General features: G+C 38.8%; 1 protein-coding gene across 3 annotated transcripts in view; it reads left to right on the top strand.

The window, feature by feature from the left end:
- The window catches only part of CHRM3 (cholinergic receptor muscarinic 3), a 521,859-nt gene that overhangs the window by 34,947 nt on the left and 462,134 nt on the right, over positions 1-24,778 (top strand). The window lies entirely within an intron of this gene.

Genomic DNA, 24,778 nt, shown 5'->3' with positions numbered 1-24,778 from the left:
TGTTTTTAAAACTATATTTATGTGCTGATTTATATATGTTGTGTATGTGTGACTTAATGTTTATAAAAATAACTTCTTTGCTCTCTAAAGATATTAACTGATCTATCATTCTTAAATTGACCTTTATTACATGGTTTAGGAAATCAGGTGTTCTTAACCTTTTATTCAGATATTCCAACCATCAGGGTGAAGCTTATGCTGTGGAATGCTTCATCTCTACTGTATTCCTCATCTCTCCATTTTTCTATATTAGGCTAGTTTTACAGTCTTTACTCCTCGTTGCCAAACCACACCATACTGATGCCAGATTTTTTTTTTTTACTAGGCTAAATAATATGCTTAATTCTTTTCTTTTCACTTGTTAAGAATGCAGGTTGTAATTTATTTTACACTGTGGAATGTGCAAAATTCAATAATTGTAAGGCTCTCAGATGCAATTATGCTCTTTAGATGATGTCACCATAAAGCTATAACACAGATAACATTACAGGAAAATGAGGGCCATGGGACCTGTTAGCTGAGAGATAATAAATGATGCAAGAAACAGCTTACCTATTATGGCAAGAAAAAGGGAAAGTTTATCTTTCTTTTATATTTTACCGAATGCTTTGACTTCATGCAAGAACAGGCAGTAATTTCAATAATACTACCATAAGGAAGCCTTGAGATTCCAATATTTGAGCATAGACTACATTTTTTCTGTTGCAGACTTTAGCTGAGGGTTGAGAGTTTTATTTTGTGCAGTAACTTAATGTCTTAGGTCATTAAATCCTGAAAGTAGCTTACCTAGTTTATATATTTAGGGAGTTTCTGGGACATCAATAAATAATCCTTACTTTTATTTTTTGACTTTTTTCTATTTTACCTCGTTTCCTCAGAACAAACATTGGGAAAATATGAATTGCAGTTTTATTATGTTGAACCTCCCATTTTCATGTTTAAAAGACAATCTTACGCAATTAAAAAGACAAAGTTGTCTGGGCACAGTGGATCATGCCTGTAATCCCAGCACTTTGGGAGGCTGAGGCGGGCGGATCATGAGGTCAGGAGATAGAGACCACCCTGGCTAACACAGTGAAACCCCATCTCTACTGAAAATACAAAAAATTAGCCAGGCATGGTGGCGTGCGCCTGTAGTCCCAGCTACTCGGGAGGCTGAGGCAGGAGAATCGCTTGAACTCAGGAGGCAGAGGTTTCAGTGAGCAGAGATGGCACCACTGCACTCCAGCCTGGGTGACAAGAGTGAGATTCTGTCTAAAAAAAACAAAGTTTTTATAAAGATCATAACTTGTTTATGAAAATACACTTTGACAAGAAGAAAACCCATTAACACATGAAAGCAATGGTCAGATAGAACAAGTCATTGGGGAGATAGTTTTGCAGGGAAGGAAATAAAAGAATGATAGGAGAGGGCGGGCTTCAAAGATCCTAAGTTCTGAGTGCCAGTTTTATTTGATCTGGTCCAAGTTTCATGAAATTTCTTTGATCTTTTCCTTCTTATCTGTTAGTTGGAGATGTCATTGTCACAGGGCTGTAGCCAGGACTCAATGAACTACAGCATGTCAGAAGCACGTGCATAGTGCCTGCACCTAGGTAATCTCAGGAAAAGATTGAAATTCCAAAGAAATTTTATCTTCTTCCACATTTTTTCTTGATCTTTTTTAGAACATGCATTAAAAAATATGTACGGCAGGTGTGCAATGATGATCCTCATATTTTTGCATTTAAAAGAAAATCATACGCAATTAAGAAGTGAAACTTCTTGTGATGCATGATAACTTATTTGTAGAACTCTTGGACTGTAATAAAAACTCTTTACCACATACACTCAAAGGCCACCTGGATTCCATTTATCCAAAGGTGTCTATTAACCACTTACTGTGTCTAGCACAGCACTATGGAGGAGGATGGAGGCGGGGATGCAGAAAATATACAATATCAGACTGCAGCTTTGGAGCAGTATTTTGGGAAACCAGGACATTAAATGAAACAATTTAAATAACAACCATGCATTATATATTTGAGTGGAATTTTATTGCAAAACCATGTTACTAAAATTTAGGAGTCAGAAAATATTCTAAGGTAGGATTAAATTAGTAATTTATAAAAAGCCTCAATCAGAGTGACTGGTACAGAGTAGAAGCCCAGTAAATAGTAGGTTTTTTAAAGAAATACATATTATTAACATATTTTTTCTAAGAAATAGGAAAGCATTAAAGAAGAAAGTCTTTTAAAAAGCAAGCCAACCCAGCACTTTGGGAGGCCGAGGCGGGTGGATCATGAGATCGGGAGATCAAGACCATCCTGGGCTAACATGGTGAAACCCCGTCTCTACCAAAAATACAAAAAATTAGCCAGGCGTGGTGGCGGGCACCTGTAGTCCCAGCTACTCAGGAGGCTGAGGCAGGAGAATGGCGTGAACGCAGGAGGCGGAGCTTGCAGTGAGCCGAGATCGCGCCACTGCACTCCAGCCCGGGTGACAGAGTGAGACTCTGTCTCAAAAAAAAAAAAAAAAAAAGCAAGCCAAATGCTTCTTTCTTTCTGGAGCTTTATTGAATATCCAGAGGCTATTCTTTTAGTTGTGCAATGTGCTTCCATAGATTTTGGCCACACATCTGTTAGTGCTCCTAACATACTACATGACAACGAGTGGTGTATCCTCCTGGGTAGAACAGGCATTCCACAGGGAGCTGCTAAGATTCTATGTGGCCATATAATCTTTGTCCCAAACACAGGGTCTAGAACATAATCATTCATTAATGAATATTTATTGAATTAAATAATGGGTTTTGAGCTAGGCTTGGAAATAAATATTAGATCTGCATTTGTGGTGGGGGTGGGAGGGTGTGAGGTCACCTCAGGAATGGGGACAATCTTGTGGAGACTGAAATGGACACGACATTTTGTTCATTCATTCAACAAACACTTGAATGTGCCAAACACTTGAGTAAAAGCAGATGTAGCTTCTTCCTCTGGGACTTACAAACTAGTGGGAGAAATCAATTTTCATCAAACAGTCATAAGAGTAAATACACATTTATAACTGATAAATTCTACAAAAGAGAGGGCTGTGGTGCTCTGAGACAGTCTGACTTGGTCACAGAAGACAGAATATATGTGAAATTAGTGGAGAACATTTCTGCAAAAAGAAGTAGTGTGTACAGACTCCACTCAATGGCCTAAAAGAAGGCTGTGGGGATGGAGGGGTACAGTGCTGGGATGTTAGGCTGAAGAAGCAAGTAGGGGTCAGATCATGTAGGGCTGTTTAAGCCACATCCAGGATTGCTGACTTTCTTATAAGAACAGTACAAACCATTGAGCAACCCTAAGTCCTAAAGGCTGGTGTAGGGGTTCAGCCACCGTCAGATGTTCCTGTTGGCATTTTGCAAAGCTCATGCTGGCTGCAGAGTGGGTAATGCATGGGGGCACAGCCAGGGTGGATTCTGGCAGAGGGATTGACAGGCTTCTGCAACCAGGCAGTTGAGAGATGATAGAAGCTTGGATGCAAGTGTAGTGACGGAAACAGAGAAGATGGACACAGTGGTTCACACAAAAAATGACAACTTCACCACAAGTGATTTAGCAGTGATAAGAACTAATGTTGAATAGGAAATATTGGGGTTAAGCAGTGCAGGACTCAGTCTATTGGGCCACATAGATCAAATCCAATACCTATGCTCATTGACATCTCTTCCTTTTCCTGTGTTTTCCCTTTAATTTATTTACTCAATCATTTATTCATTGAATCACTCATTCATTTACTCGGTATTTACTGAGGTCCTACTATGTGCCAAGCTTTATATCAAGTACTCCTGCGACCCTCAATTTTCCTTTCCTCTGTCTCAATTTATCCTAGCTTTTCTTACCAAAGTAAAAAAAAAAAAAAAAACTTCTTCCAAGAGCCCTTCACTGGTCTTCCCAGTTACGCATAAGCAGCCTTCACTCATCCTTTCCCCATTTGAAACGGCACAACCCTCATGCATTAAGTTATGTGACTTCATCTGTAGGTGTTAAATCAACAACTTCCTTTTGACACTTGGTTCCTCACTTAAACAGAGACCCACAAAATAAAGGCACATGGTAAACGATTGTTCCACTGAGCGAAACTAAATTAAAGAATACACAGGCAGGAAACTTCACAAAACAGAATTAAATTATCTCCAAATGATCATCAGGTTCTGATGATGCCCCTGGAGTTCTTTATTATTACTAGTTTTGGTAAATGATTTATTTTTCATGTAGAATTTTAAAACGCTCCATTCCTTGTCATTGTGTCCTTTCAGAAATCTCTGGTAATTTAGTTAACCTAACCTCCCCTGTGACATATGGGTCTCTCATAAAAGCCATTCAGTGTTCTGCTGAAGCCAGCTCATACCAGCTCAGGAGAGCCAGTTGTTCACTTTTTTTTTTTTTTTTAGGAAGGCTATTTTTTTTTTATTATACATAAATTTTAGGGTACATGTGCACAACGTGCAGGTTAGTTACATATATATACATGTGCCATGTTGGTGTGCTGCACCCATTAACTCATCATTTAACATTAGGTGTATCTCCTAATGCTATCTCTCCCCCCTCCCCCCGCCCCACAACAGGCCCCGGTAAGTCAGAAAACAACAGGTGCTGGAGAGGATGTGGAGAAATAGGAACACTTTTACACTGTTGGTGGGACTGTAAACTAGTTCAACCATTGTGGAAATCAGTGTGGCGATTCACAGCTTTTTCTACTCAATGATTTACTTTAGTAGCTTGAAATTGGCAATGTTGGGAGTATTTTTCACCATGGAAATTGGCAAATGCTACAAATCAAGCCTTTGACTTTTTCCTCAGGGAAGCCAGTCATGAATGACTTTCTAGCACGCCATTGCTTCGAACTCACCCCGCAAAAAAAAAAAAAAAAAAAAAAAAAAATCCAAACCAAAACGAAACAAAATTAAGATGAGTGGGTTCAATGTATTCTTAAACATGAGTGTGTGAGCATATGTGTGTGCAGGTTGAAGTGACAGAGAGCTATTTGTTAGACCTATGAAAAAAAGTGGAATTCTGTTATTCTCATCTTCATTTTGGGCTTCATTCATTCAGGCACTCATTCAACCAACACACTTACTGGTGCATATAGCAGGCAATAGTTTCTTTTCTCAAATTGGACACAATCTAGTTAGTGAGAGACAACAACAGAAATTCCTATACAACATAATGAGCATGGATTCTGAACTGAAGTACAGGCCATGTTAATGGAGAGGGGGAAACACATTTTAGAATTATGTAGGAAGTAAAACAAGCTTATTTCAGAACAGGTGTAAGAGAGGAATTGGGGATAATTGGCAATTTTCTAGATTGTGCAGGTGGGTGGATGGTTGTCTGTTCTCTAAATACAGGCTGAGAAATGGGTTGAAGGAAGGGGTGGGTGGAGCAGGCAGAGGTGAGTGAAGGAGGTGGGCTCCATTTGAGACATGTTAATTTGAAGTTATTTTGGAATCTTTAGCAGGCAGTTTGCAATACGTGTGTGAAAATTGGAAAGAGATTGGGCGATAGTGATTTAAAGTCATTTTCCTGTGGTAGTAATTAAAGCTGAGTGAGAATAAGAGGGAGTGTTAGTCAGGATCCCAGCAGGAAGCAGATGTCACATTCAAATGGGATAATTACGGAGAATTTGATGACAAGACTATATATAAAGGTTGTGGGCAGGATTCAGAAAACCAACTGAGATGATGAAACACACCAGGACTAGCAACCACAGAGAGCCATGACCTCTCCTAGGCCTGGAGTGTTGAACAGAATGAGCATTTACAACATGGAGATGCAGGAGCTAAATCTGTGGGTGTGGTGGTAGGAGAGGGTTGGCCATGGGACCTTAGCCTCAGTAGAGGAACTTAGCCACTGCCAGCCCACAGCCTAGCAGGGAAGGAGCCTGGGGAATGTACATGCTGACCTCCCTCTTTTCCCACCATCTTATCTTCATGCCCCAGTTGGCCAAATCCATCATGAAGCCAAAGGGCAAGGAAACACCTGGAGGCTTCATAGAGGTCATCCTCCTGGGGCCCAGGGCAGAGTCAAGAAGGGTGGATGGTGGAATAGTGACCTTGGCATGGCAAGTGGAAAATAACCAATGAGATGATGATCAGAGGAGACTGAGACAAGATGGAACCTCAAGAAGCACCCACATTTAAGAGACAAGCAGACGGAGGATCCTGAGAAGTGGCACCCAAAAGGATTAGATGAGTGAGTGGTTTTGCTGAAAGAAAAGGCAGTGTTCTAAGTAAGAGGAAACAACATTGTCACATGTGCAGGATCAAAGTACAATAATAAGAGTCCAAAGAATTCCCAGCAAAGTAGCCATTTAGAGTCCTGGCTATTATTTGCACACATGAGGTTATGAAATTGGCAGAAGCCACAGGAACGAGTTTGCAAACCTCAGTGTCATTGTTTTTGCATCTAACAGGAAGATAGGGGTAGAAGGTTTGTCACCCTGTATAGTAGACTCCTCCTCACTCCCTGTGCCTCCTGTTCCATCTTTTACCCTGATTCTACAAGCACATGCTCGAAAGAGAAGAGACAGGTCATTGTCAATTTCAAGCCACCATGACATTATCCAAGGAAGGCAGGCAGTGACAATGGTTAAAGAAGTAGTCTGCTCCTTTCTGCAGCTCCCTTAGGGTCTGACAGTAGCAGACGCAAGAGCAAGAGTTTGGTATTCTCCGTTTCAGATACAGTGGTGGATTATTTTACATAAAGGATTAGCAACAGTGGTCTTGGTCTGGTGCAGTTGAGTAGATATTTCAGAGTGCAGAATATGGCCTGGCTGTGAATTGACAAGGAGTCAGGAATCATAGCCTGGGAGATACTTGACAGGACAAAGATGCAGTCTTTGTATTTAATAGGAAATGTCAGGGGAACAGCCCTATGGAGTATGAATGAAATGCATATAGCACAGGGAACATTACATAGCACACATTCCATACATGTGTGTTGAATAAAACAAAATTTTTGAAAGATGCAATAACATTTAGTCATAAGAATACTTGACAGAGAAAATGTTTTCATCTTATACTGTTTGACACCTTAGCAAAAGATTAGTAAAATATTTTCCCTATTTTAGTTTGTTTTTTCCCATTATAAAATACAACTTCATTAACCAAACAACTACAGCAAAATTTATAATATGCCAGCATAACTCTATTTATCACATTGATACACTTATTTTGCAGACATTAAACATTTATGTGCATTTTTAAAATATATTGTCTGTATAATTGTATATAGTGTTTCCTTGTTAGCTTTTTAGCATGAGCATTCTCCATATTACTTTCTAATCATTTTTAGTGGCTGAATAAGAGCCTGTGCAGAAGATGCAAGGTGATCTTAGCTGTTTCTGAGTATTTATGTGGATTCATGTTTTTCACTTTTAGAAATATACACATGAGGGCATTGTACCCAGAATTTTTCCCCACTGAGTTTTGAGTTATTTCCTTGGGAAATTTCTGGCTTTCTTGAAATCAAATTACTAGGTTGAAGAACAAAAGCATTATGATGAATCTTGATGCAATTTAAGTACATTTGATATTACAAATTCTTAAACTTGCTTTTGAGTAAATACACTTGCATTTTCTTTAGCTTTTTGCATGTCTAACAACTCTTTTGCCTGCGAAAATCTAGTAATTTTTATCTTTCCACCTGTCAAATGAATATAGTGGTAGCTCTGGCTGAGAAGAAAATGAACAAAGTGACTTGAAATCCATTATCCCTGAGTACAAAGTTTAAGACGACAAATACTGATTGAACTGAATTGAATCTAGCAAGTAAGGTTATAATACATGATTGTTAAGTCATTATCTGTGATTTATTTCAATCTAATCATGATTTACTATAATTCTGTACTTCAAACAAGATCAAAAAGGCTAGCTGTGATCTAGTAGTCATACCCTGTGTAACGTATGCTATAAAACCAGGATGTAATTGCTGTTAATCAGTGCTTATTGAATGTGTTTCATAGCATTTTCTTCAGCATGTTCCATTGCAGAGCTCATGTGTGAGGCACATATTTTCAGTGCTTCGCTCCCTTACACTGATGACAATGTGTTGATTTTTCATGTCTGGTATTTTTATTTGGTTAGTCTGATTGCATTTTTCTTCTCTTTACATTTAATTATTTTCTCCCTTCTGTTAGTATATTTTGTCCATCTTCTCGTAGGGAGTTTTTTTTTTCCTCCTCTAACATCTCATTAGTAATTCATTTAAGTTTTCTTAAACTTCCTACACATGGGTTCTGCCGTCTTTATGCTTGTTAAACTTATTAAAGTTTGGATTGAAATTAAAGGAAATAAATGCCCAAAGTGTGTAAAAACCATTTGACTAAGTAAATAAACACCCAGACAATCTTTTTTTTTTTTTTTTTGAGATGTCTCGTTCTATTGCCCAGGCTAGAGTGCAGTGGCGCAATCTCAGCTCACTGCAACCTCCGCCTCCTGGGTTCAGGCAATTCTCTGCCTCAGCCTCCTGAGTAGCTGGGACTACAGGCGCCCACCACCACACCTGGCTAATTTTCGTATTTTTAGTAGAGACGGGGTTTCACCATCTTGGCCAGGCTGGTCTTGAACTGCTGACCTCGTGATCCGTTCTCCTCAGCCTCCCAAAGTGCTGGGATTACAGGTGTGAGCCACCACACCCAGCCCCCAGACAATCTGTTAAATATTTTTGCACTGTATAAAAATAGGAGAAATATCTAACTTTACACATTTTTAAAAATTTTCACACTTTGATTCCAGATTAACTAAATAGATGCCCAGAACAGATACAGTTTTAAAAACTCTTGCAAATCACCGATATGCATCTGTCTAAAATAGGTACAACATTTACAAGTTAATAGGTATGGTTTTCGTGTGACCACTAGATGTTTTTTCATTCATTGGCCAATGTGATTATAGGAAAACCACATTCAGCTTAATTTGGGGAGAACACTGATAGAGATAACTGGCTAAACAGTAAACTTGGTAGACCCAATTTTAAAAAGCAGTTTTCATACCTAAAATCACAAGATTTTTTCCTCTTCAAGATATTAAGATGTGTGCACACGTACTAGATATATATATATATACACACACACACACACACACACACATATGTATGCATACATCAAGGTATCTACTCTCCATATGTATCAAGAGTCTGATTAGAGTTTAGCTTTTTGCTTTTATTTTTGGCATTTCTTTTTGCTTTGGAATGTTGCCTGGTACATTGATTTTTCTACAATAGGTGAATTTTGAGAAAGGAGTTTTCAAAGCATGAAAACAGAACAATGTCTAGGGAAATCCTAGTTGCTTTTGATATTAAATGAATAATATAAACACATTTTCAACATAGTGATGTACTATGTAAAATCATAATATCTATTACTTTTAATCAATATTGGAGTTTCTTTTAAACTAATCTCTGTGCCCCATCCATACATTATACTGTGGAACCAAACTCTTTACTGTGAATGAGTGGAAAGGACATTCAAAATCCTTCATATTGAAAAGTAAAATAAAATTCATGTATTTGCTTGTATATGAAATATTTATAGGTACCTATTATGCCGGTCAAATGCTCGTGTATATTAGGAGTAAAATTAATTTATTTAATCTATGCAACCTTGTTTATTGTCCCCCTAAAATAAATTTATATGACTCATGTTAATTACATAGTAGATTTTTTGTTCTAGTAATCCTCCACAGATGATCAAATCTGCTTAATTGTTTTTCATTTGCAGGAAAAAGATTTTTAAAGGCTATAAAATAGCAATTAAAATGCCTGAGGATATAACTACACATGCCAAATAATGAAATTAACAAGGTTCAGTGGTTCTACATGACACAATTGCCTTTTTCCTAACAAAGAAATAAATTTTTTCTCTAAAAACTGCTATATGTGGACTTAAGTTGGAACAAAAATAAACCCAGTGTTCAAGCTCAGGCACAGCTTTTTGAAGACAAGAGCTTTAATTTAAATTCCCTGAGATCCCCACCTTTCCGATGCTGTGTATTTCACAGTCGAAGATAGTTAACATTTTGAGTGTGCAAAGATTCATTTCATTGATTTAGTGCTTATTAAGTGCTATGAAAGATACAAAGAGGTAGCGAACAGTGCTTGGTACCCTTTGAAGAAATTAAGCTGAAAAGGGTACCTTAATCCTTAGAAAATTTGAAATACTAATTAACTAAACAAACCTCTAGACTCGAATCCTAAACTAATGTTATGTCCACATTACTGTATCCAGATACTTCCCCTCGAGACTCAAGGAATCTTCTACTTAAATCTGCCAGAGCACTAAAATCATAGATGTGACAAGTTGTACAACCCCAGTAATCCCCTGCTGTGAGTATAGAGTAGGAACCAGGCTCCCAGGTGTTCCTCATTCAACACCCTCCTTCCATCTCCTTATCCTGGAAGGATGTGGCTCTAAGGGTAGTCGTGAAGTCTCGATGGATCACGCCAAAATGGTTTGTAGATAGGAGTATGTCAGTGTTTAAGATGGTTTGTCATTTGTGGATGGTGACTGTCAAGGGGATCTGGATAAGGAGGAGGAAGAAGACAGGTGAGAAGTTCACAGTTTCATCTGGAAGTGGTCTATTTGGTGATTGCCTACACAGTCATTTTATAAACATTTAAAAAAAATTCCTAGAAACAGCATATTTTTTGTTGATAACTTCTCAGGGGCATTAAATCAGCAGGCCTATGCTCCTGCTGATCTGTCATGATAGATTTGGAAAGTAATTCATATTTTATATTGATATTGAAACATTTTGAGTCTCCTCTTCAGTCATCTGGGTTTCATTTGTGTCTAATCTTACTTAATTAGATACCAGTGTGCTTTGCTGTTATGTGAAGGGTGAATGGGGAAAATGCTTTATATGTAGATGATGAGCAGAGTTGCTTTTGCTAATTTGGGCTTACGCTGACCCCAGGATATCTCATTTGTAAGTGCTGTGCTAGGACATTTACTTTGTTTACTTTGAAAACTTAGCTTTGACATTCATTATATGAAAATGTGATGTGATAATCAGCAAGATAGAGGAACGTATGAAAATCAATTATGGTATCATTTAGTAAACTAATTTAAGGAGAAGATTGAGGTTTTATTGGTACTTCAAAATGGAAACGGAAACTGTCAAATCTAGTCAAATCCATTTTCTATCTAATGATCATATTGGCCTGTGAAATAATTTGCAAATACTGCTTTCTAAGCCGTTTTCACGGGTTCTTTTATTTTTGAATATTGGGCTTCCCAGGATGGTATTCTTGTTCCTCTAATTAATTCAACAACTATTTATTGTGTTCTGTCCTATTTTTACTCTCTGAGATAACACATTTCCAGTCTTGACTTTTTCCCCTACAACTTTAGCTGTCACTTCACATTGTCTTCATCCAGCTCAGCGCCGTGTTTTCAAATCTTTACCTTTATTTCTAGCTTTCTCCTCCTATCCACATTTCCATCAGGCACCCTGAATCCCAAACTCAAACTCATGACCCAAACTGACTGCTCCCCAAATACCACAACCTACATATTTTTAAAGAATCTTATCCTATTCTAAGAATAGGTTTATAGTCTCACATTAGATACTAGAGTCTTACAGTAAGAATCTAAAGAATGCTATTGTTTTCTTTATCTGTGGTCTCAGTGAATGGAACTCGGAGATTCTCAGTTGTTCAATTTGGAAAACTCCCCTGGAGCCTAACTCCCCATATTTTGCTCTAACCACCTCCTTCTAATTCAGCCATGCCATTAATGACTGGCTCCTAAATCTCTTTTCTTCTATAGCATCCCTATTGTGTTAGTTTAGGCTCGACTCATTTCTTGACTCAACATATGCAATTTTCTTTTTTTATTTCCATAGGTTTTTGGGGAACAGGTGGTGTTTGGTTACATGAGTAAGTTCTTTAGTGGTGATTTGTGAGATTTTGGTGCACCCATCACCCGAGCAGTATACACTGAACCCAATTTGTAGTCTTTTAGCCCTCACCCCCTCCCACCCTTCCCCCAAGCCCCCAAAGTCCATTGTATCATTCTTATGCCTTTGCATCCTCATAGCTTAGCTCCTACTTATGAATGAAGACATATGATGTTTGCTTTTCCATTCCTGAGTTACTTCACTTAGAATAGTAGTCTCCAGTTCCATTCAGGTTGCTGCGAATGCCATTAATTTGTTCCTTCCTATGACTGAGTAGTATTCCATCGTGTATACATATATACCACAATTTCTTTATCCACTCGTTGATTGATGGGCATTTGGGCTGGTTCCATACTTTTGCAATTGTGGATTTTGCTGCTATAAACATGCATGGCCAGGTATCTTTTTCGTATAGTGATTTATTTTCCTCTGGGTAGATAACCAGTAGTGGGATTGCTGGGTCAAATGGTGGTTCTACTTTTGGTTCTTTAAGGAATCTCCAGGCTGTTTTCCATAGTGGTTCAACACATGCAGTTAATTCTTAATCAAGCATCCGTCCTCCAATCTTTCCACTCCTTCCAAATCCCATCTCAAAGCTCTATTTTAAGGATCACAGTCTCATCAGATTACTGCCCTGTTGGAAATTCTTGGAAGGTTTCCCTCAGTTACACTTTTGCCCTTATGCCTGATAACTTCTGTACTCTTGTTTCTGAATAAGTCTCTCTCTATTTCTGCAGGCAACGTGTTGTGATCTCAGACTCCACGTCTTTACATGTCCTGTTTCCTCTACCTGGAAGGCTGTTTCTTGCCTCCTTTGTTTAGCTAATTCCTACAACTCTTTCATAACTCAAGATAAACATCATCTTCTCTGGCATATTTCCCAAGACTCTCTATCTATATAGTAGCAGTGTTACTGTGCCGCCCTGCAGTATTCCAAGAACACTGTGTGCGTGCCTCCTATAATTTACCACATCTGTTTATATGATAACCGTGTTGGCTTCTTTATATGGGTAGTGGCTACCTTGAGCGCAGGAACTGTGTCTTATTTGCCACTCTCCCAGTAATGGGCATATTCAGTTCAAGTCAATAAATATTTATTGAGTACCTACTATGTACTAGACACTAAGTGCTTTCAATATACATCAGTGAGCAAAACAGACAAAAATTTCTGCATGCATGAATTTATATGCTAGCATATTGCTTGGTGTTGAAAGAGAGAGAGATAGAGAGGGAGAAGGAGAGAAAGAGAAGAAGGAAAGAAAATAGGAGAGCGGGATTGAGATGAAAATGTGGAATTGTAATACTTTGAAAGGAAACAATCATTGGTATTCTGGTTGGGAATTTGAAATTTCCAAATTATCAGCTTATGGAAACGGAAGTGGACCTCCTCGATACTGCTTCCTGAGGTTTTTGTATTCCTTGTCATGCTGCTAATTGCTTCATGCCTTCATTATAGGACTCAACTCCCAGTGGATTTCAGTATTGTTCCCAGTTCCTTTCTATTAATAAATGTTTAGTAAAATGTAGCAGTAAAGAAAATCATATGAAGTTATGTAACTTTTCGGAAATTAAAAAAAACTACTTAGTAATGCTTAATGCTTTTAAGAGTGCAATAGAAAATTCCCCCACAGCTGGGAGCGATGGCTCACGCCTGTAATCCCAGCACTTCGGGAGGCCAAGGCGGGCGGATCACGAGGTCAGGAGTTTGAGACCAGCCTGGCCAATATGGTGAAACCCCATCTCTACTAAAAATACAAAAATTAACCAGGCGTGGTGGCGGGTGCCTGTAGTCCAGTTACTCAGGAGGCTGAGGCAGGAGAATGGCGTGAACCCGGGAGGCAGAGGTTGCAGTGAGCCGAGATTGCGCCACTGCACTCCAGCCTGGGCGACAGAGTGAGACTCTCTCTCATAAAATTAAAAAAAAAGAAAAAATCTTCTCTCACTACTGCCGGGGGATTTGTACTTGATGAAATCCCCAAGGAAATACTGAATAAAGAAGTAAATAAATGCCTGGGCTCGCAGTTTTGCCTTCAAATCCATATCTGATGTAGGCTAGACATTTGGAAGTTTTATGTTTCTTTTTGGTAAGTGTCCATACTTAAAAAAAAGTGTGCCCAGTGTTTTCTGCGCTTTACTGAAAGAGTATCCTAGTGGCAACAAATTCCACTGTGTTAATACATATTATTTATAAGAATTTGAACCTTTGATTTTCCTGAAAATAATTTTACACGATTATTTTTTCTTTTTGACATTTCCATAGGTGATATTTTGCACTATTGGGCAAAATATTTATGTATAAGGCAATGTTAGGAGGATCACCTTTCTCTTTAGAGGCACATTTCTCTGCTCTGGGCCACAGGCTGCTCCCCCGATAGTACTGGCAAACTCAGGGGTTGAGGTGGCATGGAAAACGTTTCTTTGGGGGCTGTGCTCACCATTAAAGTGGGGAAGTGGAAAGCTGACAAAGTGGATATATAGGGTATTTTTTGAAAATAGTCGTGGAAGACTGTGAATAATGATCATGTGAGACAAGTATCTTTAAAATGAATCTGTGGATGTGTGTGTGTGTGTGTGCATGTGTATGCTCATGGGTGTGGAAGAGGGAGAGACAGACCTTTTAGTTGTATGGTTTAGCATTATAGAAGGCAGTAAGGTTGGTTATGGAGGCTTTCCCTGAAGTCTTCCAGCAGATTGTAAACATATTAATTAAAAAGGTACCACTTTGGGCTAGTCAAGTCACTTCTGAGCTGCTGCGTCTGAGGGATGCAAGCGATTTGGAATTTGGAGGCCCTGGGATCCCGTTGGTCCTGAGTGTCGCAGAGCAGAGGCTGCAGGGCTGATGCTGCTCTCCTCACAGTGGACAGAGCTCTATGTCCTGCTGCTCTCACTGGACCATTAGGAGATGAATGGTCTGGCTGCCCCTACCCCCAAGGGATTTTCACGTGGGCAGCACGGTGCTGTGTGCAGTCTGGAGATAACACAGTTTTATGTGTCCCTTTGAATCGCCGGCTCTGCTTGTTCATCTGTCTCACCAACCATTCAGGAACAGCCAAGGGATAGTCACCCATCCTTATTTTGATTGAAAGAGGAAAAGCTTTATGAATTTTTCTCACATTCATTAATCATGCTCAGATACTTTTTCTTTATGGTGCTTCTTGTAATTTCCTTCCCTCAAATGCATTAGATTCCAAGACCTCTAAGTAATTGACAGCTACTTTTCTAGGGCAAAGATATTCATTTTAGTAGCCATGTGGGGTTTTATCTTTCTACTTGGTCTTTTCCCCAGCACCCTTCCCTAAAAACCTGATTTAAGGGATGCTGTTACTACGTCTTCATGGGGACTGGTGCTTTTGCCTATCTATTTTCTGTTTTACCTTATCATTAAGGACACCTCTAGTGAGGTGATCTCTCATGGGATTGCTAACTCCGGGCCAACACATGAATGGCTCACCAGACCACACTGTATCTCACCATATCTCACACAGGAACTCTTAAAAAAAAATAACACTACACTGTTTATAATCTAGGGGGTAATGAAAATTTTTAAACTTTTTTTTTCCACTAAACTATTTCTTTTGTTTTTGTTTGTTCCTTTTAAGACGGGGAGGGTCACGCTCCCCAGGCTGAGTGCAGTGGCAGGATGATCACAGCTCACTGCATCCTCCACCTGCTGGGCTCAAGCAGTCCTCCTGCCTCAGCCTCCCAAGTAGCTAGGATTACACGGACATGCCGTTATATCTTGCTTTTTAAATTTTTTGTAGAGACAGGGTCTTGCTACATTGCCCAGGTTGGTTTCAAACTCCTGTCTCAGCCTCCCAAAGTGTTGGGATTATAGGCATGAGCCGCTGCACCTGGCCCCACTTAACTATTTCTTGATGCCATTGTTGTTTCTTCCAGAGCTCTGAAATTCTGCCACTCTCTGTTCTCTGGGACACAATCTGTTCCCCTGGTGTGATGGGTGAACTCAGAATTGTGGTGACATGGAAAGCCTTTCTTTTTCTTTTTCTTTTTTTTTTTTTTTTTGAGACGGAGTCTCTCTCTGTCACCCAGGCTGAAGTGCAATGGCACGATCTCGGCTCACTGCAATCTCTGCCTCCTGAGTTCAAGTGATTCTCCTATCTCAGCCTCCTGAGTAACTGGGATTACAGGCATGCGTCACCACACCCTCTTATTGGGCCTGTGCACACCATTGAAGTGGAGGGAGAGGAAAGTTGGCAAAATAGAGATGAGAGGCCAAAAGGTTCACTAGAGCAGCTCAGGGGATCTGAGTCTGAAATCAGAAACTAGAGACCACTGATAGGATTTCCTGTGTGGTACTAAAAGGCCAAACTGTCTAAACTGGATTTAAGACAAAATGAGAAACACTTTTGAATGATTGTTGCAAATTTCTAAGGCCCTATTATGTCCCTAACACTTTGCTCAGTGGGTGAGTATGATCTTCACCAGGGTAATGGTTGTAGGGAATGGAGGGATCACATGGTGAAAGTCGCATGGAAAGGAGGCAGCAGATAGAACCACAGACTCTAAAGCTCAGTAATGACTTCTTCACTGTTATTTCTCTTTCAGCCATAACCATATGACATTTTAAAGCATAATGAAACATGCTAATGTTCTCACCTAAATTATCTTACATTTTATTATATTTTAAGTACATTTACATTTATTTCCACCATAGAATTTTTTTTCTTAATAGTTAAGAAAGATTTACTCTATAAAACTATAGCTGTAGTACTGGGATGTAAAACGTACATCTTATCTAGAAATGGCGATTTTTTTCATACACACACACACACACACACACACACACACACACTCAAGTAAAGCTAGCCCAGTGTTTGATTTGAAGCCCACATCCAGCTGAAAGTGGAGTTACACTTTATAAACTAATAAAGAGCAAGATTCTGCTTTGACTTGGTAAAACATTAAATAGGATGTGGGCATATGCCCACTGACATCTCTCTGCTTTATCTTGGTGTCCTGACCCTGGTGGCGTTCATTTCTATATTTTACTTTGATACACCACAGCTTATCATATAATCTCCTTCTTGTAGATTATCCTCATGATATGGAGCATAGTGAATACCATGGTTACTGTGAGTTTGGCAGGGCTATTGTGTCATTATTTTTGAGATTTGGGAGGCTTTCATGGACTACAAAAAGCTTTAAGAGATCTACCTGTTAGGGGAGATAATGCTTACCTTTATGAAGGTGTGAATCCCTTGTAAAGAATGTCGAGGCTTTCTGATAAGTGTGCATCGAAAAAAAAGGTAATTATTTTTCAGTATACTATTTTTCAGTAGTGATGTGCTTCTGAAACCTATTTTGTAATTCTCATATAACATAAGCAAAAAGTTGCCCAAATGTGCACCAGTCATTAAAAAATAGAAAACCAAATCAAGGTATCTCAAGGACTCTAGAAACAAATAATATTTAATGTGGAATCAAGGCACAGTGCAAACTGGTTTTCTTCATGAACATAATAATTCCCCTCCTGAGCAGTTGTGTAAGTTGGGCCTAGCTTCATATCCAATTTCTTAAATAATTGCAGCAGCATCTTCTCTTGGCATACTTAGTGTGAAAATCTGCAGGCTCAGATCAGTTAGTGGCAGAAACTGAAAAGGCACACTGTGCTTTGGTTGGCCAGAGATTCCTCTGAAGGTCTTTAAATATTGGTCAATAAAAATACTTTGAAACGTGGTCCTTAGGTTTGTATCCGATTAGAACCCCTGGAATATCCCAAGTGGTCATGTCAAGATAGTAACTATCTCCTGACACCTAAATCTGAATCGCTCTGCTGACAATTATAGTAATAACATTAGCATATCATAGCTTTTATATTTAGTCACTTATGGGAAAATGTAAATGCAGTTGGGGGGAAATAAGTAATATTTGAATTTGTGATATTTCCTGTGGACAGTAAAAATGAGGGGCTGGAGTCAGGGCTTTGGACTGCTAGTTGACAATGCCAGGACAATGGACACCTGGAACTAGATAAGAACAATGAGAGGAGGATTGAAATAGGGTCAAAGAAGGGTGAGAAAGCGTTTACTGGATAAATCCTGATAAATTGTTAGTTTTTCTTGGAATAATGGATAATGCAGTCAACCAATCTACTACAAAAAACTGATCTTTAAGATCAAGGTACTAATTATTAAAGCTCCATTAAGTTTAAGACTTGTTGGTTGATTATGATCTATTATGGTCATTGCATATCATTATGCCTGGGGTCTTTGTACATGAGTGGTGAAGACTGGCCACGTCTGGAACACAGAGTAAGGGGGCTGTCGGTACAGAGAGGGTAAGGTAGGGAGCAATAGGTGATCATCATGCCTTTTATTAGGGCTTGGCACCATGTTTTTAGATTTTAGGAAATAATTGGTGTGCAAAGAAGATGGTTGATATCAGGAAGTGTAAAAACCTCTCTATATGGCCGGCAGCGGTGGCTCACACCTGTAATCCCAGCACTTTGGGAGGCTGAGGCAGGCAGATTACGAGGTCAGGAGTTCGAGACGAGCCTGACCAACATGGTGAAGCCCTGTCTCTACTAAAATTACAAAAACTAGCTGGGCATGGTGGTGTGCGCCTATAATCCCAGCTACTCAGGAGGCTGAGGCAGGAGAGTCACTTGAACCTGGGATTTGGAGGTTGCAGTGAGCTGAAATCGTGCCACTGTACTCTAGCCTGGGTGACGGAGTGAGACTCTGTCTCAAAAAAAAAAAAAAAAAAGCCTCTCTGTAGGGACATTAATTTAGAGACCTGAGCGTGATAAATTTGTAAATTTATGTGTACATAAGCCAAACTGTAGTAGGTGGTTCTTGAAAATGAGTCACACACACACAAAATGTGAGAAAAGAAGTCAAGAGGCCAGGTGCAGTGGCTCATGCCTATAATCCCAGCCCTTTGGGTGACTGAGGCCAATGGAGCACCTGAGCCCAGGAGTTCAAGACCAGCTTGGGCAACTTAATAAGACCCTGCTGCTAAAAATATTTATTATTTTTAAATTAAAATAAAAAAGACAAGAGACCAGAAAATGCAGGTAGGAAACTAGGCTGCTGGTCTTGGACAATATGCACGTATCTCATATAGGAGAAATGCTAGAATTAAGGGCAGGGCCAGCTCTACATTCAGGTGTTAAGTTGTTCCAATTTGGAAGTTAGAGGACTATAAAGCATATTTATCATTAAAGTGATATTTTCTTTGGTTTCTCTTAGTCAAAGCATTACTCGACATTTATCGAATGAATTATTTTTGTCAGAGAACAGGTCTGAGTGCTCTGTTGTTCTTCAGCCAATTAACAGATGTATCCTTTGTAATAGAGCTAAAATAGTACAACCCCAGAATTGAACCTCATTAAATAAATTCTTAATCTTTGTTTGGAAACCTGCAATATTAGCCTAAATGTCTCAATAGTTAAACTCCATAAACAGTTTGGTCTTCCTGGAATGACTGAATTGACATTTACACTTTGTTTGTAAGGCAGACATTACTCTGGGTGGTGTATCATTTTGACAGTCTTTTGATTACTTAGTGCTCTTAGTGTTGACAGTTAAATTCATAAACCAGCAGATTGAGGGCAGAAATGGAAAAATAAGCTAAAAATGGAGTCTCCTCATAGTGATTATTAACTAATGGAAGGATTGTAAAATTCTAAAACTATTGGCTATGATTTAAAGTACGCATCATTATTTGCTGATGAATAGATCTGAAGTGGAAAAAAAGGGAAGGCACGCTTATAATTGGAAAAGTTATTAGAACTGCTGGTTTTGGGGTAAGTTAACCAAAAGTGAGACAAAAGAAAAAGGCAAACAATAACACAGTCATTACCTAAATTGGAGCTCGTTTGCATGCTTTTCTGTGCCATTCTAAGTAAGGTCTTAGACTATTGTACCTTTCATCAGTATCTACTAAGATGTTTTAATATCTTTCATCCCTATAAAAGGTCAGAGGGTGAGTTGACATTTCCATTGCTTCATTTCTCATACAGAAATTCCAATATTTCTCTACATTTGAGAAGAATTGCATCTGCAAGTTGAGGGTGTAGGAATTAACAGATCTATAGTTCACATATCTGTCTGCAAACCAAGAGACTGACTTTGCTCATATGTAGGAGAGGGGTGGACAAAACCAACTGTTAGCACATTTTGGAAAGGTCTATGGACATAGATAATGTAAATGTTAACTCATTTCTGACCTGTGATAAAATAAGGCACTGAAGATTCTTTCAAATAAGCCCTTGGAGGAGACTGGGAAAGGCTTTCTCAGGCGGTTAATGCTTTTGCCAATTTTTTATAGTTGTAGCTACTAATTATAAATGAAACAAAATTCTGCTTCAAACCTACTGTGACCAGTTTGTTATAAAGCTGTTTGTGTGTGTAAGAATCCATACACTTCTTATCAGCTGAACTATTGCCTCACTTTTCCAAGCACAATTGTGAAGTATTTAAAAGTCTTTGATAGCAAATATATGTTTAAGAGACATTAAAATAAAATTCCAAACATATAATTTATGTTTTAAGCATTCAGTATTATTTGATTTTCATTTATACCTAGAAAGGAGATAGACCACATACTAATTTTCAAAATGTACATAATATATATCTCTTCTCAAATGCTTCAGTTCAACAGCAGGGTTCAGCGTCAGGAGGTTGTCTAATATTGTTTGTCATTAAAGACAGTTTAAATATATGTTAGTTCTTTTTCTTTTCTTTTTGAGCCAGTTTTAATTCTCGGCTCACTGCAGCCTCTGCCTCCTGGGTTTAAGCAATTCTCATGCCTCAGCCTCCCGAGTTGCTGGGATTACAGGCACCTGTCACCACGCCCAGCTGATTTTTTGTATTTTAGTAGAGATGGGGTTTCACCATGTTGGCTAGGCTGGTCTCGAACCCCAGAGCGCAGGCAATCCACCCGTCTCGGCCTCCCAAAATGTTAGAATTACAGGCATGAGCCGCCACACCCGGCCAAAATACATGTTAGTTCTTGATGCATGTGTAGGTAGAGAAAACCCTTTTTTTTTTTTTTCTTTTAGAGTTTAAGAATTTTCAGGGTGAGAGATGTGAACTGTCTCTGGAAGCCAGTGTGTGAGGCCAGAAGCAGTGATATTTCTTTATCCTGCCCATGGGAACTTCAAGCATAATTGGGGAATTTGGATCAGACTCTTTGAGGTTGTTCTGAGAGTGCATATTTTCACTATTTTGTTCTGACTGGAGAAGAGAAAAATATAAGCAGGGAATTTTTAAAAGTTGATTAATCTTATGACCCAGGTCTTATTTTGAATTTACAAGGGGCCCAGAAGTGGCAGATACTCAAGCATTTTCACACAGTCAACAGATACGGGAGAAGAAAGAAAATGCTCATTTCACACTAGGAGCTCAAGTAGCGTCTTTTCTGGTGAATTCTCAGTGCTGTGTGAATTTCTCTGTCTGGCAGTGGATACATTAATTGTTCCTGTGCACAAGCCCTTGTGTTGTGGGGTAGAAGGAACAATGACTGTAGTTTAATCAAGTCTGACATTTTAATAAATGTACTGACAAATAAGGATAAAATACCAATTTTAATTTAATAGAGCCACCTATCCTTAACGTTTTTATTTGGCTGTGCCAAGTATTTATTACTGCTTGATGGTTTTATGTATTTAATTTATAGTGAGATAACAAAGCTTATTTTATTTCATTTAATAGTGAATTACAAAAGTCTGAGGTAATTGTTCTCACATAAAAATATTTGAAGTGAATTTACAATATTTGTCTTTGCTCATGTGTGATTACAGTTTTTGGTGTTCATAGAGGATGAAAGTCATTTATGGGCAGTTGTGTGTTTGAGGAATAATCTGATGATAGTATAATTTGTCTTTCGTCATAGAGTCTCCTGATATGGTATTAAAATGAGAATTTCCTATTCAAGTTTCCTATCGTTTGCGAAGGGAAGCTTCTCTTTGTAGTGTCACGAATGCAAAATTGATATCAGTTTCTCTAAATAAATAATTATGAGAACATCAAATCTAGAAAAAAAAACTTCCAGTAACCTCCATTTATGTAAGCACAAATGAAGCTGAAACTGCAGACATCACATCAAAGTGTCTGTGAAGAAAAACTGCTGCTAGGATAAGATTTTTCCGGCTGTTTAAGGTGCCTGTGACATGGAAAGCTGGAAATAATAAATCCAGACTATTTTGTCAGAAAGTGCTTACTTTAATGAAGGATCTGAAGAAACGCTTAGGAAAAGAAAATCTTAAGAGAAATACTTTTCTTCTTTTAGCATTAGTCAGTATAATATTTTAACTCCTCGAAGGCTAGATATATCCAAAATTAGTTGAGTGAAACTTCACTCATCAGAGAAAATTGGAGAAACAGTAGAAGAGAATTGAAATCCACATTGGAGTCTTCCTTCACCCAATTATTTTACTTTGGCTCTTTTGTGTGAAATACATGTTTCAGATTTTATAGTTTTCAAAATCCATCTACATTTATTGTCTTTCTTAATGCTTACCAAAAAAGTAGGCTGTAAGGTGTCTGCTCTTAGTAATTGCAGTCACAGTTTTTGAGTACTGGGAGTCAGGCACCAGGCTTAGCGTGTTGTGTGCCATCTCTGGGCCTTTCAAGAATCTCTCAGCTTGATTGTAAGGACCCTGCCTTAGTCATGCGGAAAACGCCTGACGCTGGCTGTGGGTCTTTGTTCAGGAGTCACGGAATTAGTCTGCACCCGACAAAATACAAAAGCCCATCCTATTCTATTTTAACTGTCTCCATATATTTTAAGTTGCTTCCTCTTTTACAATAAGATCTAAAAGTGTTAAAGAACACACATATTCTACTGAGTTACCATAGGTCACACAAAGATAAACAAGACATTTTACAATATAATAGGAGAAGCAGACATTTCATGCACAACTGTAATAAAAAGAATGTTTTGAATGGAGGAGTATATACAATACTAGGGATTTATTAAAGAGGAAGCAATTAATTTGTGCTGGAGGGAATAAGAAAGACCATTTGAGGCCCTGCCAGGTGAGCTGGGACCTGAAGGGTGAATAGGACTTTGTCAAGGAGAGAAGTCAAGTATGATGAATTCAAAGGAAGATATAAGACTGGAAGGGAACCTGGGGAGGAGAATGTGGAAATCCACTAGATGATACAATCAGAATTATATTAGGTCGGTGCAAAAGTAATTGAAAGTAATGGCAAACACCACGATTACTTTTGCACCAATCTAATAACTAACAAACAAATACAAAATACACGAGATGAAGACAAAAAAATTTAAAAGACCAGAGAATATTGTGTGTTTCTTAGTGGCCCAGAAGAATGGCATGAACTAAGAGGTGGGAGTAGAAAAGGAAGAGTGTCTTCCTAAAGTAGAGAGGTTGGATTTGTTGATTGTTTACCTGTAGGGGCGGAGATAGTAAAAGAAAGAACAAAGATGTCACTGAGGTCTCTGGCAGTAAAGACAAGAAGAGAGGAGGATCAGCAGATCAACAGGTGATAGATGATGGTTTCCTTGTGTGCAGTTGGCCACTGCATTTGGCAACAATGAGATTGTTGATGTTGGAGGAATTATCTTAATGAATGATAATCCAACTGTAATGTTGAAGAATATGTGAAAGTTGAGGAATTTGAACCATGCACATGTGAAATACTTTTTTGTCTTCCAAATTGTGTCTAACTTGCCAGAGGAGAAAGAATGAATACATGGGCAATGCTAGCTGGTCTAATAATGATGTTGATGAGAATGGCTAGGAGTGATTGAGCTCATACCAGGAGCCAGGTGTTACCTGAGTATTTTCCCATTTACCTTCTTAGCACCCTCATGATTTTCTTTCTAATGATGAAGAGAAAATATATATGGAACTAAACAGAGAGTGATCAGCCATGTGGCAGAGAAGTTTCAGGACTCAGGCATCTGGGCTTGGGGAGGGAAAATGGATTCACAATAGGAGATGGAATGGAAACAGGATGGCATTAATGTTTCATAGCACTTTGTACATGCCTGTGTTGCAGGTGGACTGTGTAGCCACTGTCTAAGATGTGGTGTGGAGGTAGAAGTTTGACAATTATCTTCCAATGCTCCTTCATTAGAAAAGGAGACTTTATAAGGTGGATTTCTCTTTCCAGGATTGTTGTAGAAATGTGGTTAATGATAGAAAATTTAATGCACCAAGAAACTAGTGTTTATAAAAGTGGTTAGAGTCCTGTTTCAAGAATAGTGCTTAATAAGAAGTCAAATAATATTAGCTCTTATTATTACTATCATCATCCATCCATCGAGCCAGTAAATACGAATGCTATCTACTCGGCAGGGGTGAATCCAGAGATAAAAGATGTAGAATTTGCCATGAAGAATAGTATAATGGGAAATGGAGGCAAAGCTGCCAACTACAGAGGGTACTGACCCATTTAAGAAGAGATTGAATGAATTATGACATCTTGAATGGTGTGCACTTTTTTTTTTTTTTTTTTTTGAGACAGAGTCTTGCTCTGTCACCCAGGCTGCAGTGCAGTGGCGCAATCTCAGCTCACTGCAGCCTCTGCCTCCTGGGTTCAAGCAATTCTCCTGCCTCAGCCTCTGAGTAGCTGGAACTACAGGTGTGCGCCGCCACACCCGGCTAATCTTTGTATTTTTAGTAGAGATGGGATTTTACAGTGTTGGCCAGGATGGTCTTGATCTCCTGACCTTGTGATCTGCCTGCCTTGGCCTCCCAAACTGTTGCGATTACAGGCGCGAGCCACTGTTCCTGGCCAGTGTGCAGTTTCTAAACCTTCAAGACAGAAGAAATAACAAAGACAAACAGAGCTGAATGCATTAGTATTTACAATTCTCAAACTGAATAAGAAATCAAATTAGGAGCCAAATAAGCTGTA

This window comes from Pongo pygmaeus, chromosome 1 (assembly GCF_028885625.2).
Source record: "Pongo pygmaeus isolate AG05252 chromosome 1, NHGRI_mPonPyg2-v2.0_pri, whole genome shotgun sequence".
In the NCBI taxonomy this organism is placed as follows: Eukaryota; Metazoa; Chordata; class Mammalia; order Primates; family Hominidae; genus Pongo; species Pongo pygmaeus.
The sequence above is the reverse complement of the archived record's forward strand: the minus strand, read 5'-3'. Positions and strand labels throughout refer to the sequence as shown.